The sequence below is a fragment of the Protopterus annectens genome, chromosome 4.part0 (genome assembly GCF_019279795.1).
Source record: "Protopterus annectens isolate FY-2018-M chromosome 4.part0, PAN1.0, whole genome shotgun sequence".
Classification (NCBI taxonomy): Eukaryota; Metazoa; Chordata; order Ceratodontiformes; family Protopteridae; genus Protopterus; species Protopterus annectens.
The window spans coordinates 1,616,109,712-1,616,128,027 of NC_056733.1; the positions used below are offsets into that span (position 1 = coordinate 1,616,109,712).

Sequence of the window (18,316 nt, forward strand, 5' to 3'; positions counted from 1 at the left end):
AAACCTATGTCAGCTTTGAAAGCTGCAACACACTTCATGCAGCCACATAAGATAAAGATAAAGGCGAGTCACAATGAATTGTCTTCAACAGTTTTTAAAGTGGGTGGTTGATTAGAGCTGCACATTGCTTCTTGCGACTCTCTGACAACATTAAATGTGTTAAAGTTTTCAAAGCTATTAAATGCTCTGTGATGTTACATTTTTTAGCTGGTATTACATCAAGCCAGCTAAAGCTCCCTATGTACTTACTATAAAGAATTAGAATCAGGCCACTGATAACTCCAATGTGTTGTGTTCTCAAAATGGCTTTGAAGACGCACCTCTTGAGCTTTGCTTTCAGATTAATTTCTTTGAATTTATTCCTCAAGAATATTATACACTGGTTATGACTGGCACTAATCATAAGCCTCCATGTTACTGCTAGATTATTTCATAAGCACCTGGTCATAAAAAAGTAATCTTTTTTGCAGTATAATCATGTAAATAAACTCTAAATTTGCATTTATATAAAGTAAATAAAATGATTAATACAAATAATGAATGTACCACAAAATACACACCCTTTCTGCAACTCAGTACAATACAATTAACAACTGAAATCTGCACTGCACTGTACGCAAGAATACATAAATATAAACCAGATCAATTAACAGGAAACAGCAGCAACAAACATGGAATGAAGCTGTCTTCCAAGCCAAAGGAATGGTGAAACAAGAAGTTATGTACTCACCATAACGTTCGATGTATGTAGTCCATCTCGTCTCACATTCTTACCCATGGGTTCGGAGCCGAATATCGGCTCCGACTCGGCCAAACTTTTCTAGCTCGAAGTCTTCTATTGGCTGGGCTAAGCAGGTATCCCATGGTGCACTGCTCCATATCCCCAGATCTAGTTTGCTGCAATACTTATTCATACCCCATGCATACACAACATCCAGATAAAAGAATAAGCTAAAGTAAAGGGAACTCTGTAGATGGAAACCTAACCTTCTAACCTCCAGATCCTCCAGGAAGGGGCAAGGTGGGAGGGTAAGTAAGAATGTGAGGCGAGATGGACTACATACATCGAACATTATGGCGAGTACATAACTTCTTGATGTTATGTAGTCCTATCTCGCCTACATTCTTACCCGTGGGACAGCATCCCTAGCACCTACATCCTGGGTGGCTCATAGGAAAATACTCCCGAGTACTGTGGAACCAAAGGACGACCTGCCCCTAGAAACCACGTCCAATTTGTAATGAGAAACAAATGTGTGAGGAGAAGCCCGAGTAGCTGCAGCACATATATCATCCATTGACAATCTGGCTTGATAGGCTGTAGATGTAGAAACAGCCCGAGCAGAGTGAGCCTTGACCGGAAATGGCAGATCTTTTCCCCCTGCGTGGTAGGTGAGAGAGATGCAACTAGATATCCATCTGGATAGGGTAATCTTGGAGACCGGGGACCCAATTTTGTTTTCCGAAAAGGAGACAAATAGTTGATCAGACTTCCGGATATCTTTTGTTCGGTGCAGATAGAAATGTAACTGTCTGTGTACATCTAACTGATGAAATTTAAATTCTGCCTTGTTTGAAAAATGAGGAAAGAATACAGGAAACTCAATGGATTGATTAAGATTAGACACGGAAGCCACCTTAGGAAGGAAAGAAAGGTTTGGTCTAAGAGAAACCCTGTCCTTATGGAAGATAAGTATGGAGGTTTGATGGAGAGGGCTTGAATTTCTGAAACTCGCCTTGCTGAAGTGATTGCTGTTAAGAAGGCTGTTTTCCAGGTCAAGAATTTCAATTCACAGGTAGCTGCAGGCTCAAAAGGTGGTGAAGTAAGGGCTTGTAGAACAAAATTGAGATCCCAGGGCATGATAGGTTCGGAGACCAGGGGACGGAGTAACAGAGTACCCTTCAGGAAAGCCTTGCAGAGTCTATGAGCCATGAGACTAGGCTCATTAGCAACATGAAAATTAGAGATCGCTGCCAATTGAACTTTGATGGCAGCTGATGCGGAATCTTGATGGAAAAGCATAGACAAAAACTCCAAAACTGAAGCAATTGGAGCTGTGTAAGGATCAATTCCTTGGGTATGCGCCCAAATAGAAAACCTCTTCCATTTGCTAGAATAAATCTTCCTAGTAGATGGCTTATGAGAGGAAGATAATATGTGAACCACTTCCGGTGAAAAACAAACGATGGAAGTGGAGTAGCCAGGCTGTCAACCGGAGGGTCATCAGGGAGGGGTAGAACTGTCCCGACCTGTGTCAGTAAATCTGGTTGAGGGTCCAGAATCCAAGGAGTGTCCACAATGTATGGTTGAAGAAAGGGGAACTAGACTTGACGAGGCCACTGTGGAGCAATCAGAATCATTCTGCTTCCCAATGATTGCGCTTTCTGAATCACCTTTGACAGCAAGGGAAACGGAGGGAAAGCATAAAGCAGACAGGAGGGCCAATCGTGAACTAGAGCATCCCTGTGAGGGGATCAGCGTGAAGTAGCTGCTGCATTTTGCATTGAGGGGGCTGGCAAAAAGGTCGCAGCAAGGCTGACCCCATCTGCTGAAGATTCGCTCTGCAACTAGACGATTCAGGGACCACTCGTAAGGCATCAGAATAGCTCTGCTTAGCCTGTCCGCAATCACGTTGGACTTCCCCGGAATGTGCATTGCCACCAGAAACCGTTGGGAAGTTACTGCCCACTGCCACACTCGCATGGCCTCTCTGCACAGGGGGTTAGACCTGGTTCCCCCTTGCTTGTTTAGATACCACACCACTGACATGTTGTCCGAGTGTATTGCAATCGTCCCTAGAGGTAGAAAGCTCTGAAGTGCCTGCAACGCAAGTAGCACTGCTCTCATCTCTAGGACGTTGATACGCAGATGTATCTCGTGATCCTGCCATGTGCCTTGCTCTGTCCTGCCAAGGTAATGCCCCCCCCCCCAGCCCATCTGGGAGGCGTCTGTGGTCACTGTGGCAACCGGGATGGGAGGAACGAAGGGCCTTCCCCCGTCCAAATTGTTGGTGCAAAGCCACCAACTGAGGTCCTGTTTGCATCTGTCCGTGAGCAAAATGGGGTGAGAAAGTGGAAATTTTTGGAGAGACCATTGAACAAGGAGAAGCCATTGGAGAAGTCTCATGTGCAATCTCGCTAGAGGGACCAACATAATTATTGATGCCATGGTCCCCAGGAGTTGGAGAACCCATCTTGCCTTCACTTTCCTCAGGGGCATCAGGATGTGTATCTGTTGTTGTAAGACTCTGATCCTCTCCTGCGGTAAAAATGCTCGCATTCGAATGGTATCTAATTCTGCGCCTATAAAGGTGACATGCTGCGAGGGCAATAAAGCAGATTTTTCCCAACTTAGTGTTATGCCCAACTGTTGACATAGAGTGATGGTAGCATCCCTGGTTTGGACTAGTTGATGCCTGGTGGGGGCGGTGGGAGCCAGTCGTCCAGATACGGAAACATTTGGAATCCCTGACGTCTCAAGTGAGCAGTCACCACCGCCATACACTTGGTGAACACCCTGGGGGCTGTGGTGAGACCAAAGGGCAGGACTCGAAACTGGAAATGATTGGCTCCCAGCCGGAAGCATAGGTGACTCCTGGATGCCCTGTCCATTTTCACATGGTAGTAAGCATCCTTGAGGCCGATGGAGCACATCCATACCTCCTCTCCCAACAATGGGAGAATCGACTGTAGTGTGACCATATGGAACTTGGACTTCTGTACATAGTTGTTCAGTTGGCTGAGATCTAATATGGGTCTCAGGTCCCCTGTTCTTTTCAGCACCAAAAAGAATCCTGAGTAAGTCCCTAATCCGATTTGGTCTGAGGGGACACGCTGGATGGCTCCTTTTCCTAGCAGCTTTGAAACCTCTGAGGCTGTTTGATCCCTTTGACTGGGTGGAACGTCTGGGATTTTTCTGATTGAAGGGGGGGTCTGATGTAAACGGGATGAGATAACCTCTCGGATATTATTCGTAATACCCATCGGTCCTGGGTGATGCTTTTCCAGGCTTCCGGATATAACGAAATTTGACCCCCGACTGGTTCCGGATAAGCACAGCCGGGCACTCCCTAAGGAACGAGAGTAGGGAGAGCCGCAAAAGGAATCGCGGTCTCCCAAATTGCGGGGACCCCCTCTGCCTCTAGGGCAGCGTCTCCCTGAGTAACCTTCCCCTCCTCTGCCTCTGGAGGGGAACTCACCTTGTGCGGCAGGAAAAAACCTCTGTGATTTCTTGAACCACATCTTCCCACCCCGCTGGGCCTTGGGGTAAGGCCTAGAAGGAAGGGGAAAAACGGACCCCTACGGCAGACAGGGTCTTTCCCTCTTGCTCGCACCTGGTGAGGGTGTCTTTCACTTTGTTTCTGAACAAAGAAGAACCATCAAAGGGGGAGTCAGTGAAGGAAGACTTGAAGGCCTCCGCGAAGTGACAAAGGTGCAACCAGGCTTGCCTTCTAAGGGCGACTCCTGAGCATGCTGCCCTACTCGCTCCCTTGGCTGCATACGAAATGAGCCGCATGGAGGAGTTGACAATGGAATTGAGGGTAGACACCTGGGCGTTAACAGTCTGGGCCACCGCCTCAGGGATGTTACCCGCAAGAGTTTTTCCTAACTCCTTGTGGAGATCTCTCTGGAGCCGAGTGAAATGAGACAGACAGTTCAGCGACCGTAAGGTAAAGGTTGCTGATGAGAGGGTACGTTTCCCGTACCGGTCCTTGGTCCTAGACTCCTTGTTGGGAGGATGGATGGAGGAAGAGGTCTCTGCTACTTCCTTCTGAATGGCGGCCGCCGCCAGCACCATGGCATCTACAGGAACTCCTTTGGACAGAAACTCCTTGCCCTGGGGAGCAGAAAGAAACTTGTTGAGACGTCTGGGTACGGGCTCCACAGAATCAGGGTTTTCCCACACCCTTCGTCAGAGCAAATCAAGGAGCTCGAAGAGTGGGGACACCCAGGAAGTAGAGGACTGAGCACCAAAGGCCTTAAGGAAGACTGACTCCTCCTCGGAAGGGGCTTTGGACGGCCAGTCACCTCTTTGTTTCAGTATCTCCAGGATGTCGGAGAAGGAAACATCATCAGAGGATGACTTGGGGGACCCCTCCGATTCCTCGAGGTCAGTATCAGAGGTGAGGGACTCATCCTGGGAGTCTATGTGCTTCCTCTTGCATGTTTTCTTTCTAGGGGGCTCGTCAGGCACGAACTCTGAAGGGCCCTCAGAAAGTTGGGGACCACTCATGGGGGTATCCCTAGGCCTAGGTGCTCTGCTGTCCATAGATAGGTGGTGATCAGAGGCTCTCACCGTAGTGGTGGGGGACAGAGTGACCGACCCACCTGATGTAGCTGACGATCTGGACAGCACAGTCCGTATGGCCTCGAAGGCAGGCCCCCCTGAGTCCGAGGACCGACCAGCCTCCAAGACCATGACGGGAGTCAGAGTTCGCCGAGCCGAGGCACCGAGAGGGAGACTCGGAACTGAAATATGCCCCGAGATGTCCCCCTTGGGCCCGACTGAAGAATCCCGAGTCCCGAACCCAGAGGATGGAGCCAATGTCGGTACCGATGGAGCCGGAGGGACAACGGAACCAGTCTAGGAACATCACATGGCGCGGAACACTCTGGCTCCTAAGACAGAGATACACTCGGAGGAGGAATGATCAAAGAAGGGGTCGGGACGGGCTCCGGAGCCAACTGGGCCGGAGCCGAAAACAATTTTGCCAAAACCGGTGATTGGAGGAGCCTCTGGACCACCCTATTAACATCCACATCCGAAAGGGTCTTGGAGGATTTGCAGGATAGAGAGGGAGATCGAGATCTCCTCTCAGGAGAAACTGGTCTGAGACTGGGCGATCGGCTCCAAAGAGGTTCCAATATAATTGGAGCCTAAGAGGTTCCAATATAATTGGAGCCGACGCTGGTTCGATCAACACCGACACCTCCTGCGGCCCCGAGGACAGTGGAGCCGAGGAGGTCGATGCAATGTTTGTGACTTTCTCCGGAGGTTCCGATGAAGCTGACGGAGCCAGAGATCTCTTTTTTGACTTGGATGATTTAGACTTAGCACTGGGAGAAGAATCCAAGGCCTCTTCGAAAGAGGGTTTCAAGAGTCTTTTTAAGATCAGCTTAATCTTTCTCTCTTGGAGCACTCCGGGACTGAACACATGGCAAAAACTGCAGCACTCCTGCAGATGAATGGCTCCCAGGCAATAGACACAAATAGAATGCCCATCGGTGATGGACATTTTGTACCCACATTTAGAGCACTTTTTGAAACCCGAAGGTTTGTGCTCCTTGGAATCTTTGGACATTTTCCACAACAAACACCAACAATGCAACCCAAGAAACGGTCTGACAAGAAACTCACAGATGCTCAACATCACAAAAAACGCGGGAACCAGTTATAAATTGTAACAGTACACAAATACTAGAGACACACACACACTGAGAGAAAACTATGTCAAAAACCTCTAACTAAAAAGGTTAATGACCACAAGGTAAGGGAACAGAACCAAACCTCTAACTTAAATGGTTTAATGAACAGACAGGACAAAAGGACTAGGTCCTCTAACTGAAACGGGCCTAGCCCGAGGGAACAGTTAGCGGGATACCGCAAAACAAGCACACTACCAAAAACCTAAATAACACTAAAGACAATAGCTATGAAAATAGCTTTTTGTTTATGAACAAAGTTTTTTCTCAAGACAAGAAAAAAGTTACTTAGCCACAGCCAAGAGCGAGACCACGTCCGAGCTACACGAGCGGCAAACGAGATCTGGGGATATGGAGCAGTGCACCATGGGATACCTGCTTAGCCCAGCCAATAGAAGACTTCGAGCTAGAAAAGTTTGGCAGAGTCGGAGCCGATATTCGGCTCCGAACCCACGGGTAAGAATGTAGGCGAGATAGGACTACATAACATCAGTTATTTCTGATATGTACAAGAACATCTTCTAAATCGACATGGAAGAGGTCATCTTTTACATCTAATACTTGGAACCATTCTCTGTGGATGGAATAAATCCCAAACAGAATAAATACGTATAAACTAGGTGAAAGGTGCACATGTAAAATAACCACTGCTGACCATCAAAGAGGATAGTCCTTATTTCACTTGTGAAAGAATAGAAAGTTCCTACTGTTCACAAGCCAGACAGCAGAGGCCTAAAAATGATGTATGTATGCGTCTGTCCACCTGCATGACTCAGTACATTTAAGGTGGAGAACTAGGACAAAAACAATGTGAGTGTCCATTAGTATGACTTGCTTAAAGTGAGGTATGAAAAAGTCTAACTGGAAACAAAAATGCAAGTCTAACAATTACTATAACATTGGGGTACATGGTCAGAAAAGGGATGCCTAATGACCTGTCACTAAATGCTTCATCAATGTACTGCAGATCCAAAACAACTCTAGTAAAGTAGCAGTAAAGTTGCAGTAACAGGATAACATTTTCTCTAGTTTTAATTGAGCAATTCTTTTAAGTAAATGAGCTAAAGGTGAAACCAAATACAATTTCTAGCACAACTTTATATCTAAAACTGAGAATAAACCTAGAAGACTGAAAAAGCAGAACATTTTCTGAAATCAGCAGAGATGACAGCAGATAAAATGGTGAATGCTGCTAAGGTAGTCTTAACGAATGAAAGCCTCTGAAAAGCTGTGCAAGGCAAGGTGTTGAGTAAGATACCCTGGGAAACAGCTGATGATGGCATTAAAAGAAGCAAAGACAATAAATTCAAAAAGAGAAAGAAGTTGATTGCAAAGAAAAATGAAAACTATTCATGCTATTGTGCCAAAAAATGACCTGGATTGTCTAGCTTACATTCAGAAGTTGTCTGTTTCAACTGGATTACAGGCTGCTTGCATACAAATGGAAAGGGCACACATACTTTGTTTCAGGTTATACAGCCTAGACATAAAATTGGCATGCTGTGTAATTTAAGATTCAAAGTCAGATCTTGTCTTTGGCCTTGGAGACTGAACAAGAAATTTATTTTCGTAACAAGGATGACTATGCAGTTACATGACGAGAGAGCACGATTTTTTGATTTCCATGAAAAAATATCAACTATGAAAATGAAAATTATGTACGTACCATAATGCTAGATCCATGTTGTCTCCTTCAGTCTCTCAGACTTTGGACATTTGGATCTAATTGGATCTAACAGGTGGCAACCTTTGAATCTTCAAGCCAAGAGGCTTCGCCTCCTCTCCCATAATGTCTTGCTTACCAAAAGCTCCTCAGATTAAATTTGCCCTACATAAATATCCAAGCTACCATAAAACAGAAATTTTAAATCATATACAATGAAAAAAGGGAAAAGACTAACCCTTAAGAAACTAAGATGGTTTCAGACCAGACCTCTGGTTGATTTTCTAGTGCTACTTGTATTCCTGTCGTAGGTGAAAAAAGGAAGGGGGATGGCTGAGGTGGATAAGAAAAGACAACATTGGGTATAGCATTATGATTAAGTACATAAACTTTTTGTATCTGATGCCATCTTTTCCATCCTCCTCAATCTTTGGGAAAGAGTCCCCAACCATTTATCTGGGTGGTCTTAGGAAAGATTATAAAGTATGGTGGAACTGAAGGTCAATTTGGAATGAGACTGGATATCCAGCTAGTAATGGGAAATAAATGGAAGTCCATATGGTTGCTGCATATATGTCATCCAGGGAATGAAGTCCAAAAAAGGACACAGAAGTAGCTGCTGCTCTTCTAGAATGGCCCTTTTGTCTCAATGGCAAGGAGATAACCCTATATGAGTACACACTTGTAGTACAACTGGAGAGCCATCTGAGCAAAATAATCTTTGAAACTGGCTGACCAAATTTTACCTTGGAGAAAGACACAAAAAGCTGATTAGACTTCCTAGACAGTCTTATTCAGTCCAAGTAAAATCAATATTAGTTAACATCATAGCAGTGAAATGTGGTGTCTCCTTTGTTACAAAAAGTTTTGAAAGAAAATGGGTATCTCAATGGACTGGTTTAAAGAGGGCTCAAAAGCCACTTTAGAAAGAAAAAAATGATTAGTTCTTAAAAACTTAGGGAAAATAAGGCAAGAACAGCAAGATAAAACCTGTAAATCAGAGACTTTTCTGGCTGAGGTGATCATTATGAGAAAGTGGGTCTTCCAGGATAAAAACTTTACATGTACTGTAGCTGCCAGTCCAAAAATGGGATTTTTGTCATGGACTGAAAGAAAATGAAAAGATCCAAAGGAGGGTTCAAATATCTTATGGTATGTCCAGGCATAAAGGTTGCTTTCAGAAAAGCCTTAGGCAATTTCAAGGATGCAATGTGGGTGCAATTCTAACCCACATGAAAATTAGACAGCTGCCTTTAATAGCAAAATAAGTGAGCCCTGAATGGAAGAGCCTGGCCAAAAAAATCTAAAATGACCTGGACTGAAGCAGAAAAAATCTATACCCTTGGAAGAAGCCTAAATATAAAAGAGTTTCCATTTGTCAATATAATTCCTGGCAAATGGCTTTTGAGATGAAGACAGAATGTGAAGTACTGGTTTAGACAGCTTGGGATCTCTGGCCATCATTGGAACTAGAGTAATCAGGCAGTCAGTTTGAGGGAATTCAGGTTCAGGATGAGGTGGACTAGAGTGATGAGAGATAAGATCTCGAAACATGCCCAGAACCAATGAATGAAGAAGACTAGGGCACAGGAAGGCAAACCAAACCTGTTTGGGCTAGGAGGGGCTATGAGGATCACTGTCACTCTGCAATGGGCTGCTTTCTGAAGGAATTTTGACTATCACATCTGCTGGAGGATAAGCATGCAGTAAACCCACGGCCCAAACATGCAGAGGATTGTTTATCTGTGACTGTCTCTCCAGGCGAATCAGGGTGAAGAATGTGCTGTGCTTGTTGGTGAAGGGGTTGCAAACAGATCACAGCGCAGTTGTCCCTTATGCAGAAGATCTGGGCTTTAACCACTGGACTGAGAGAGACCACTTGTGAAGCATAAAAATGCTCCTGGTCAACTGTCTGCTACGATTTTGGATTTTCCCAGCAGGAGAGTTGCTATCACAAATCATTGAGATGATACTGCTCAAAGCCATATGCCCATGGCCTCCTGGCAATGTGGGTAAAAAAATTATCTCCCCCGCTTGTTCAAGTACTACACCACAGCAATGTTACTGGACTGAATAATAAATCACACCCTTGGCAAGATCATTCTGGAATGTCACAGGCACTTGGAGAACTGCTTTAATCTTCATGATACTGATGTGTAGTTGAGCCTTTGCCTAAGACCAGGTACCTTGGACAGTCTTCCCCATGAAATGCTTCCCCACCCTAGGAGAGAAGCATCAGTGGTTACTGTGGCCTTGGGTGCAGAGAGAGCATATGGGAGGCTTAAGGAAACTATGAGAGAATAAATCTACTGATAAATATGTTGCCATGTCACATTGGTTAGGAAAATGGGAAAAATACATCTAATGGCCCCTTGTTTGAATCAGAGAGACTCTTGAAACTGCCATAAGAAGCCAGTCATCCAGGTACAGGAACAGCCAGAAATTCTGCAGCCTAAGCCAGGCTACTACCACTGCCAAGGTGAAATGCTCGGAGGGCTGTGGTGAGCCCAAATGGCATTGCTCACAATTGGTAATGACTAGTTCCCAGTCTGACAGCAGGAACCATCTGGAGCACCTCTGTATCTTTATGTGGTGGCGCAAGTCTTTAAGGTCTATTGAGGACATCCAGTCATTTTTCTTCAGAAGAGACAAGATGGACTGAAAACTACCATCTGGAATTTAGTCTGTTTTACAACAAAGTTTAGGTTGCTTAGATCCATGATGGCCCTGAGGTCCCACATTTTTTTCAGTGTTTTCTTCGGTGTTATGGGACAAGACCAGCTTATTAAAATGTATATTAATTTCAGCTTATTAATGATAGTATAAGCATTCTTTTAGTATGTAATAAGAGAGAATAGTACGTGTTGCATGAAGTGAAGCATGTAGTTATTACAAAAAGGAAATTGTTAGCCTGACTCATCCAGGCTGGAGTGCATTGCTGCTAGGGTAGGTTTGAAACATCTAAGGTTAGAAACAAGACCCCTTGAAAGCAGATGAATCATGTATAGGGAAGTCTTCACGTGAAGTCTGAGGCGAAAATCACGAGGGATGAGGAAATTTGCAAAGTTTTCTATAGGACACAGTCATTATAACATCATGAAATTGCATGTGCAGTTTGATAAGAAAATGTATAAAATTACAGTTTTTGTATGTAACGTGAGAATGCTTCATCAAGAATTATGAAGACCAACTCCCAGCACTGTAAGAATAAAATTTATGTTTGCGCATCCTGAAGTGTTTTTCTTGACTAGAGGCATATAAGGTAAATTCTTAATGTTATTTATTTATGACTAACATCAGCACAAAAAAAAAAAAATTTTAAAAAATCAAGATCCTATCTGATCTTGTGGGACCTTTTGGATTACTGATTACTGTCCGGAGGTCTAATTCTGCTTCTTCCTCTGAAGGAGTGGAACTTCTGGGAGGGGTTTTTGATTTAATCTTGGAAATGTGTGGAATGGGATAGAATAACCTCTGGAAATGACTGTCAACACCTAGGCGTGTGCTGTGACGGATTCCCAAGCTTGTGAGTATAGAGTCAAGCATCACCCCCCACCATGATGACTGCCTCCAAAACACAGCAACAGGGCAATTCTAGGAGGGCTGGAAGGACCTCTATAAGAAAGTACCTCCCATGCCCTGGAATTGCGGACTGCCCCTGCCCCTTGGGTGGCATCCATTAATACTGCTCCCCATTCCCACCTATGGTTGCATTATCGCTAGGAGTGTCCCGGGAAAAAGCCTGTGATTTCTAGAAAATTATCTTTCCTCACCCTCTTGGAAAAGGTTCTTTGAGGTGTAGAAAGATGTACCCCCATATCAGACAGCATTTTTCCCTTGTCATCGTTCACTTTAGAACCAAAAAGTGTTGCACTATATCAAGGGAAGCATTTAAGAAGGGTGCCTCGAAACAATCTATGAATTTGCAAGGGCACATCCAGGCATGTTTGTAGCTAGCAATACCTGTGCCTGCAGCGAGTGTTGTACTACTCACTGCAGTGGATATAAGACGCATGGAGACATTGGACAGTGAGACTGCATGGTGGGCAGCTGAGTTTCTGAGCTTTGCAATAATCTGATAGGCTCAGTGGTTACTACCTTACAAGCTTCAAAAACTAAATTTCTTTGAAGCCTCATTAAGTGTGCCAAGTAATTCAAATCAAACAGCAAACGTCAAAACGAAGAATATAATTGTAGTAAACTCAGCAACAACATGAAGCAAATGTCCAAACCCACAGATGATAGCGAAATGTTTTATTAACAGGCAGGATAAGCGCTTTCGTCTTGTGTACAAGACTTCATCAGATGCCTCCAAGTTACATTACATTTTATTTAAACCCATTTCAATTAAATTCAATTTGAAATTTAAAGGCACATGAAACCATATATATAAAATGAATATACTGGCACTTGCAAAATCAACAAGTAAAGCCTAAAACTTTTTTAAAAAAATATTCCTTCTTAACATTATGTTACTAAGAATAAGATAAAAAGAAAAGAAAATATGTACTTATTTAAATTTGTGTGGCTTTAGCCATTAAAACCGGCTTAATAGTAATATATTCATTTAAACCGGGAAAAATGTTAGACTTTAACCTAAGCTGCCACTTCAATTCCCTATTTAACAACAAATTTTTAACATCTCCCCCTCTGGGATTCATTTTCACCACAGCTATAATCCCAAATTTAAAACCATTAAAGGAAGAAATAGTGCACTAATCTCCCTCTTAATCCTAATATCATGGAAATGTTCATACATTCTATCCTTAAGGGCCCTCTCCATTTTTCCTATATAGAATGCAGGGCACTTTTCACATATAGCCAAGTACACTATCATTTTTGTATTACAATTACCTTTACAAAACCATACTCTACTATTCAAACCATTTTGTAAACATACACTGTCTTCCTTAATAATATATGGACACTGCTTGCAGTTACCACATGAACTAGTTTGTCTTTTTTGTTAAGCTCTTAGACATATCCAGTTGTTCAAATGCTCTTTTAAAATTCTTCCCAGTCCTGAAAGAAAATACAGGCTCATGTCCCACAACTTCATACAACTCTGTTTGTTTTAAGCATACTCCAATTAGCCTTTATAATATCTGTAAAAGTTCTTGTAAAGCCGTTAAACTCAGTTACACATGCCCTTTGGTACTGACTGTTTTCTCTTAATTTAACATATACATCCAAGGGTTTTCCTAATAAAGCCTTATATCTAGTACCCCACCCTCTATATATTTCATCCAGAACCACCTGGACCATCTCTCTTGGATAACCCCTCTCCATAAACATCTCACCAAGTAAATTTAGTTCCCTAGCAAGATCTGTTTTATCTAAGGTCATTCTTGCAATATGTACTGCTTGCCTCTTTATAAGACTTTTTTTCTGAAACATGGGATGATTACTAGTGTAGTGCAAATAACTATTACACCATGTACTACTTCTATAAATTCTGGACTTAAACCCTTCTTTGGTCTGAAAAATAGTAGTGTCAAGATAGTTTATACTAAATTTACCCCACGTATATGTAAATTTAAAGAAAGTGGTGCATTCATTTAAGTATTGCATGAAAGAGTCTACAGTCTCTTTACCCCCTTCCCATGAAACAAATATATCGTCCAAAAATCTCATGTATAAACATATATTGTTACTATATGGACAATTGAAGACATATCGATGTTCCCATTCCAACATTACCAGATTAGTATAGATGGGGGCACAAGCTTCCCCCATTGCCACCCCGCTAATTTGATGGTAATGTCCGCCTTGAAAACTTATATAGTTGTTATCAAGCACCACCTCCATTAGTTCAATTATCAACTGAATTTGGTCGGTAGACATAGTGGAAAACTTATTAATACTATCACTGAAAAACTGATGTCCTTCCTGTCTTGGAATACTAGTGAATAAATCCCTTACATCTATGGTAAGAAAACTTAAGCTTTCCTTCCATACCTCATGTGTTAACTTACTCAAGAACTCCCATGAATCTTTGATCCATGTTAAATATAACCTCCTTTGTCCAAAAATCAACAAATACTGCCGGGGGGTGGGTTTTAGAATTTCTGGCAGAAACAATGGGTCTAAAAGGGGGATCTCTGACACATTTATGCACCTTAGGTACCCCAAAAATATTTGGAATAATAGGATTGGGTTGCTTTAAAAAATAATAGGTTATACCATCAATTCTATTTTCTAACAAGTATTCCTCTAATAAGGAATCAATTCTGCCATAAGCTATAATAATTTCATTTTTTAGAAACTGGAGAATAAGTATTAGTGTCTAGCAAAATATTAGTTATGGCATTGTTGTATTCTTCTATACCATAAAGCACAACTCCACCTCCCTTATCAGGCTTCATAATATGTAGGTCAGTTTGAGTCTTCAAATCATTCAACAACATTTTTTCCGCCTTGTCCAAATTATGAAGCTCCATATTATTCCTATTACTTTTGTATGCTTCATAGATTTCTTCCATAACACACTTTTCAAACGTCATAAGGACTGGGTGGAGAGGTGGATTAATTGTGCTTTTTCTATGTAAACCTATATGGCAATTATTCACATCTTCCTCAGAATTTTTATAAAGCATACCCAAATTCAACTTCCTAAGGTAAAGCTTAAAGTCAACCAAAGTGTTAGCTATGTCACCGTAACTTGTTGACATAAATTTAAATCCATTGGAAAAAAGGTTAAAATGTTCTTTCTTAAGAGTAAATGATGTGTAGTTAAAAATGTTAAATCCTTTATATTCACATACAATTCCGTCAGTATCTAAAACAGTTGCTATTTCACTTTCTTTCCTACTTTTTTCCAACCCTGGTTTTCCCCCGAGGTCGTATATGTATGATGATATCCCTGATCTAAACTGTATCGAGTTTTGCTGGCCAACCTCTCTGACCTTCTTACTGCTAAAAATGCTCATTATGCTCTGAAAATGAGTCTAACTCATCTAGTCCCCTGGGTGGGGTATAGCCTGCTCTTTCATCCCTTACATGCTCATTAATCCTTTCATCTGTGGATGCACCCACTTTGCCATTTTTATTTTTATTACAATTATTATTCTTGTATGGACCAGGGTAAACTGTAACTTCAGCATATTGCCGTTTATCTCTAACAAACTTTTTTTGTTTTCTTAAAAATATGTTGTTAATTCTCGTTAACCCTAAACAAAACTTTTTTGTATAAATGCTCATATTCAACAAATAAGAGGTCTTTCAAAATGTAACCATTCAATTTTTCCACTTGATTATTCAAAGCAGCTAATGCCATTTCATTTTGTTTTATCAATTTGCTAATCAGCCTCAACCCACATTCATAAAAAAAAATGAAATTCTTTAATAACCTCCTCAGTGTAAACTATTCCAAAGGGGTATTTAAACATTCTCAGCTCCTGTGGAACCACTTTAAGGCTAAGGCAATACTGCAAGTATCTGTTATCAGTTTGTAAACATTTTAGTTTAAACGACTTTTTTTCAAACATATAAATCATAGCCTTTAACGTAGGCACATCTTCATCAGCTTCAAGCCCATGTATGTTAACATTGCCATTATTTATTGAAACAAAATCAAACTCAAAGTTTTTGACTATTATGTCATTAAAAGACACCGGTTCATTAATATTCAACCTGGTGCCCACAGTTCGTGCATTCTCATCACAGTTGTTTTTTTCATAGTTTACAGTACCTTTTTCAGGACACCGACAAGTGGCTTGGCCGCAACTACCAGTAGTTGCTTCATTATCAATAGGCAATGTCTCCTTAGTTGAATACACTTGTCCTTTTTCCATCATCACCGCTCGTTGAACGCCAATAGGCACAGTCTTTCTCCCACCATAACTCGCCAAAGAAGAGCGTGGGGACGATGTAGTCGGCGCTTCAACGGCTCGCACACAAACAGGTGAAACCGAACTTGAGTGCAAAACTCTGCCCGCCGGTTCCTTTTGGCTAAACAATTCTATAAGTCTAGTAAGGTCCCCTTCAAAGCCGATACTTCCTCTCTGACCTTACGTATTTCTTTTTGGGTTTGTGCAACACTGTCCAGCCCAAAAAGATCATCCTCCTCGATAAGTGTAGAATCACCAGACTTATTCTCCATAGCCAATACAGTGATGAAAATAATAGTTCCACAAAAACAAACTGCACCAACCACTGGCACCTGGACCCCAAACAGGAAAACTCAAAACGAAGAATATAATTGTAGTAAACTCAGCAACAACATAAAGCAAAGGTCCAAACCCATAGATTATAGCAAAATGTTTTATTAACAGGCAGAATAAGTGCTTTTGTCTTGTGTACAAGACATCATCAGATGCCTCCAAGTTACATTGCATTTTATTTAAACTCATTTCAATTAAATTCAATTTGAAATTTAAAGGCACATGAAACCATATATATAAAATGAATATACTGGCACTTGCAAAACCAACAAGTAAAGCCTAAAACTTTTTAAAAAAATATTCCTTCTTAACATTATGTTACTAAGAAAAAGATAAAAAGAAAAGAAAATATGTACTTATTTAAATTTGTGTAGCTTTAGCCATTAAAACCGGCTTAATAGTAATATATTCATTTAAACCGGGAAAAATGTTAGACTTTAACCTAAGCTGCCACTTCAATTCCCTATTTTAACAACAAATTTTTAACATCTCCCCCTCTGGGATTCATTTTCACCACATCTATAATCCCTAAATTAAAACCATTAAAGGAAGAACAATTAATAGAGTGTTTGTATAGTGCACTAGTTTCCTTCTTAATCCTAATATCATGGAAATGTTCATGCATTCTATCCTTAAGGGCCCTCCCCGTTTTTCCTATATAGAATGCAGGGCACTTTTCACATATAGCCAAGTACACTATCATTTTTGTATTACAATTACCTTTACAAAACCATACCCTACTATTCAAACCATTTTGTAAACATACACTGTCTATCCAAGGCAGAAGTATCGAGGGGCAGCTATGGTTCCAAAAACCACTTGCTTGAATCTGAACCCTGTCCTTCTGTCCCAGTATCACAGCTTCAGGAGGGACTCTGATCCAAAGACAATGGAGCCAGCTACATTAAGGAATGAGTCTGAGCCAACAAGGACCAGGTTGTTGGCACAGGCTCACAGGTAGGGGGGAACAACAGGAGCCAAGGGAATTAGTGCCTGGAAATGGCTCACAGACGAACAAAAAACTTTGAGCGAAAAGGATGGGGCCCTCAGCCCTCTGAGAAGAGGGAAGAAGGGACAATTCTTGATCCCATTTAAGTCTTCAAAAAGGTTCTCATGAGTAGGTCAGGATCCATGTCCTCAACAGTTTTGGTAGCTCCAGCAAACTTTGATTGAGCCAAAGTAGTCATCTTGCTGGAATTTGACTGGTAAGGAAGAAAGTCCCGGATCAAAAAAGGAAACGTTCAGGTCAAAAGTGGAGATGTTTCTGGAGAAAAATTCAAGTTCAGGTATTATAGCTGTAAAGGATCCAATGTGGAACAATGGAACAAAACAGGCACCAGTTCCAAACCCTTTGACAAAGCCGTAGTCAAAGGCCTTAGGAGTTTTCAATTCCAGCTGACACTTTAAGGATAAAACAGAAGGTTTTTCTTATTCCTTTTCTTTAAATTTCTATTTTTCCCTTTCTTCACATTTTCGTCTCTCTCTCTCTCTTTTCCTCCTCTCTTTTCTCTACAGATTTGAAAGGCAATGTGAAGATACTGAAGCAGAAGTTGCTGTAGCAGCTGGTAGTGAACGTTTCAGGACCAATTTGGCCCAGCAGTCAGTCAACAGCCATAACCATGGGGATGAACAGGCCTGGCAATCTGTAGAGCGGTGCTATGGCCCAAAGCAAGAGACATCTTGTGTGTATCCTAGGGGTGCAATTTATGCCCACACCCCACAAACGTATGAAAACCTGAGGACTTACGTAAGCACTACACAGAAAATCAACTGTATCACAGCCACTACGAATATGAAAAATCAATACCAACAGAAATCATTAAGAAAAGGATTTTTGTTTTGCTTTGTTTTTAAGTCTGAGGAGAAGTAAAAAGGAAAGGAAACATTTTGCCAAGGTAGAGAGAAAAAAGAAAGAGTAAAGGTGAAGGAATAACTAGTCACACATTAGAAGATACTAAGGAAATGAAGATATTTAAACAAATCACTCAAAAAGGAGTAGAAAAAGATGTACTTTTCTCACTAAATTTAGAGAGATATGTAAAGCACCTCTGTCACATGAAGCAATAAA

The 18,316-nt window shown here is 41.8% G+C and overlaps 1 protein-coding gene across 1 annotated transcript in view; it reads right to left on the minus strand.

Moving 5' to 3' along the window:
* RBM22 (RNA binding motif protein 22) overlaps positions 1–18,316 on the minus strand; it is a 770,819-nt gene that overhangs the window by 481,889 nt on the left and 270,614 nt on the right. The window lies entirely within an intron of this gene.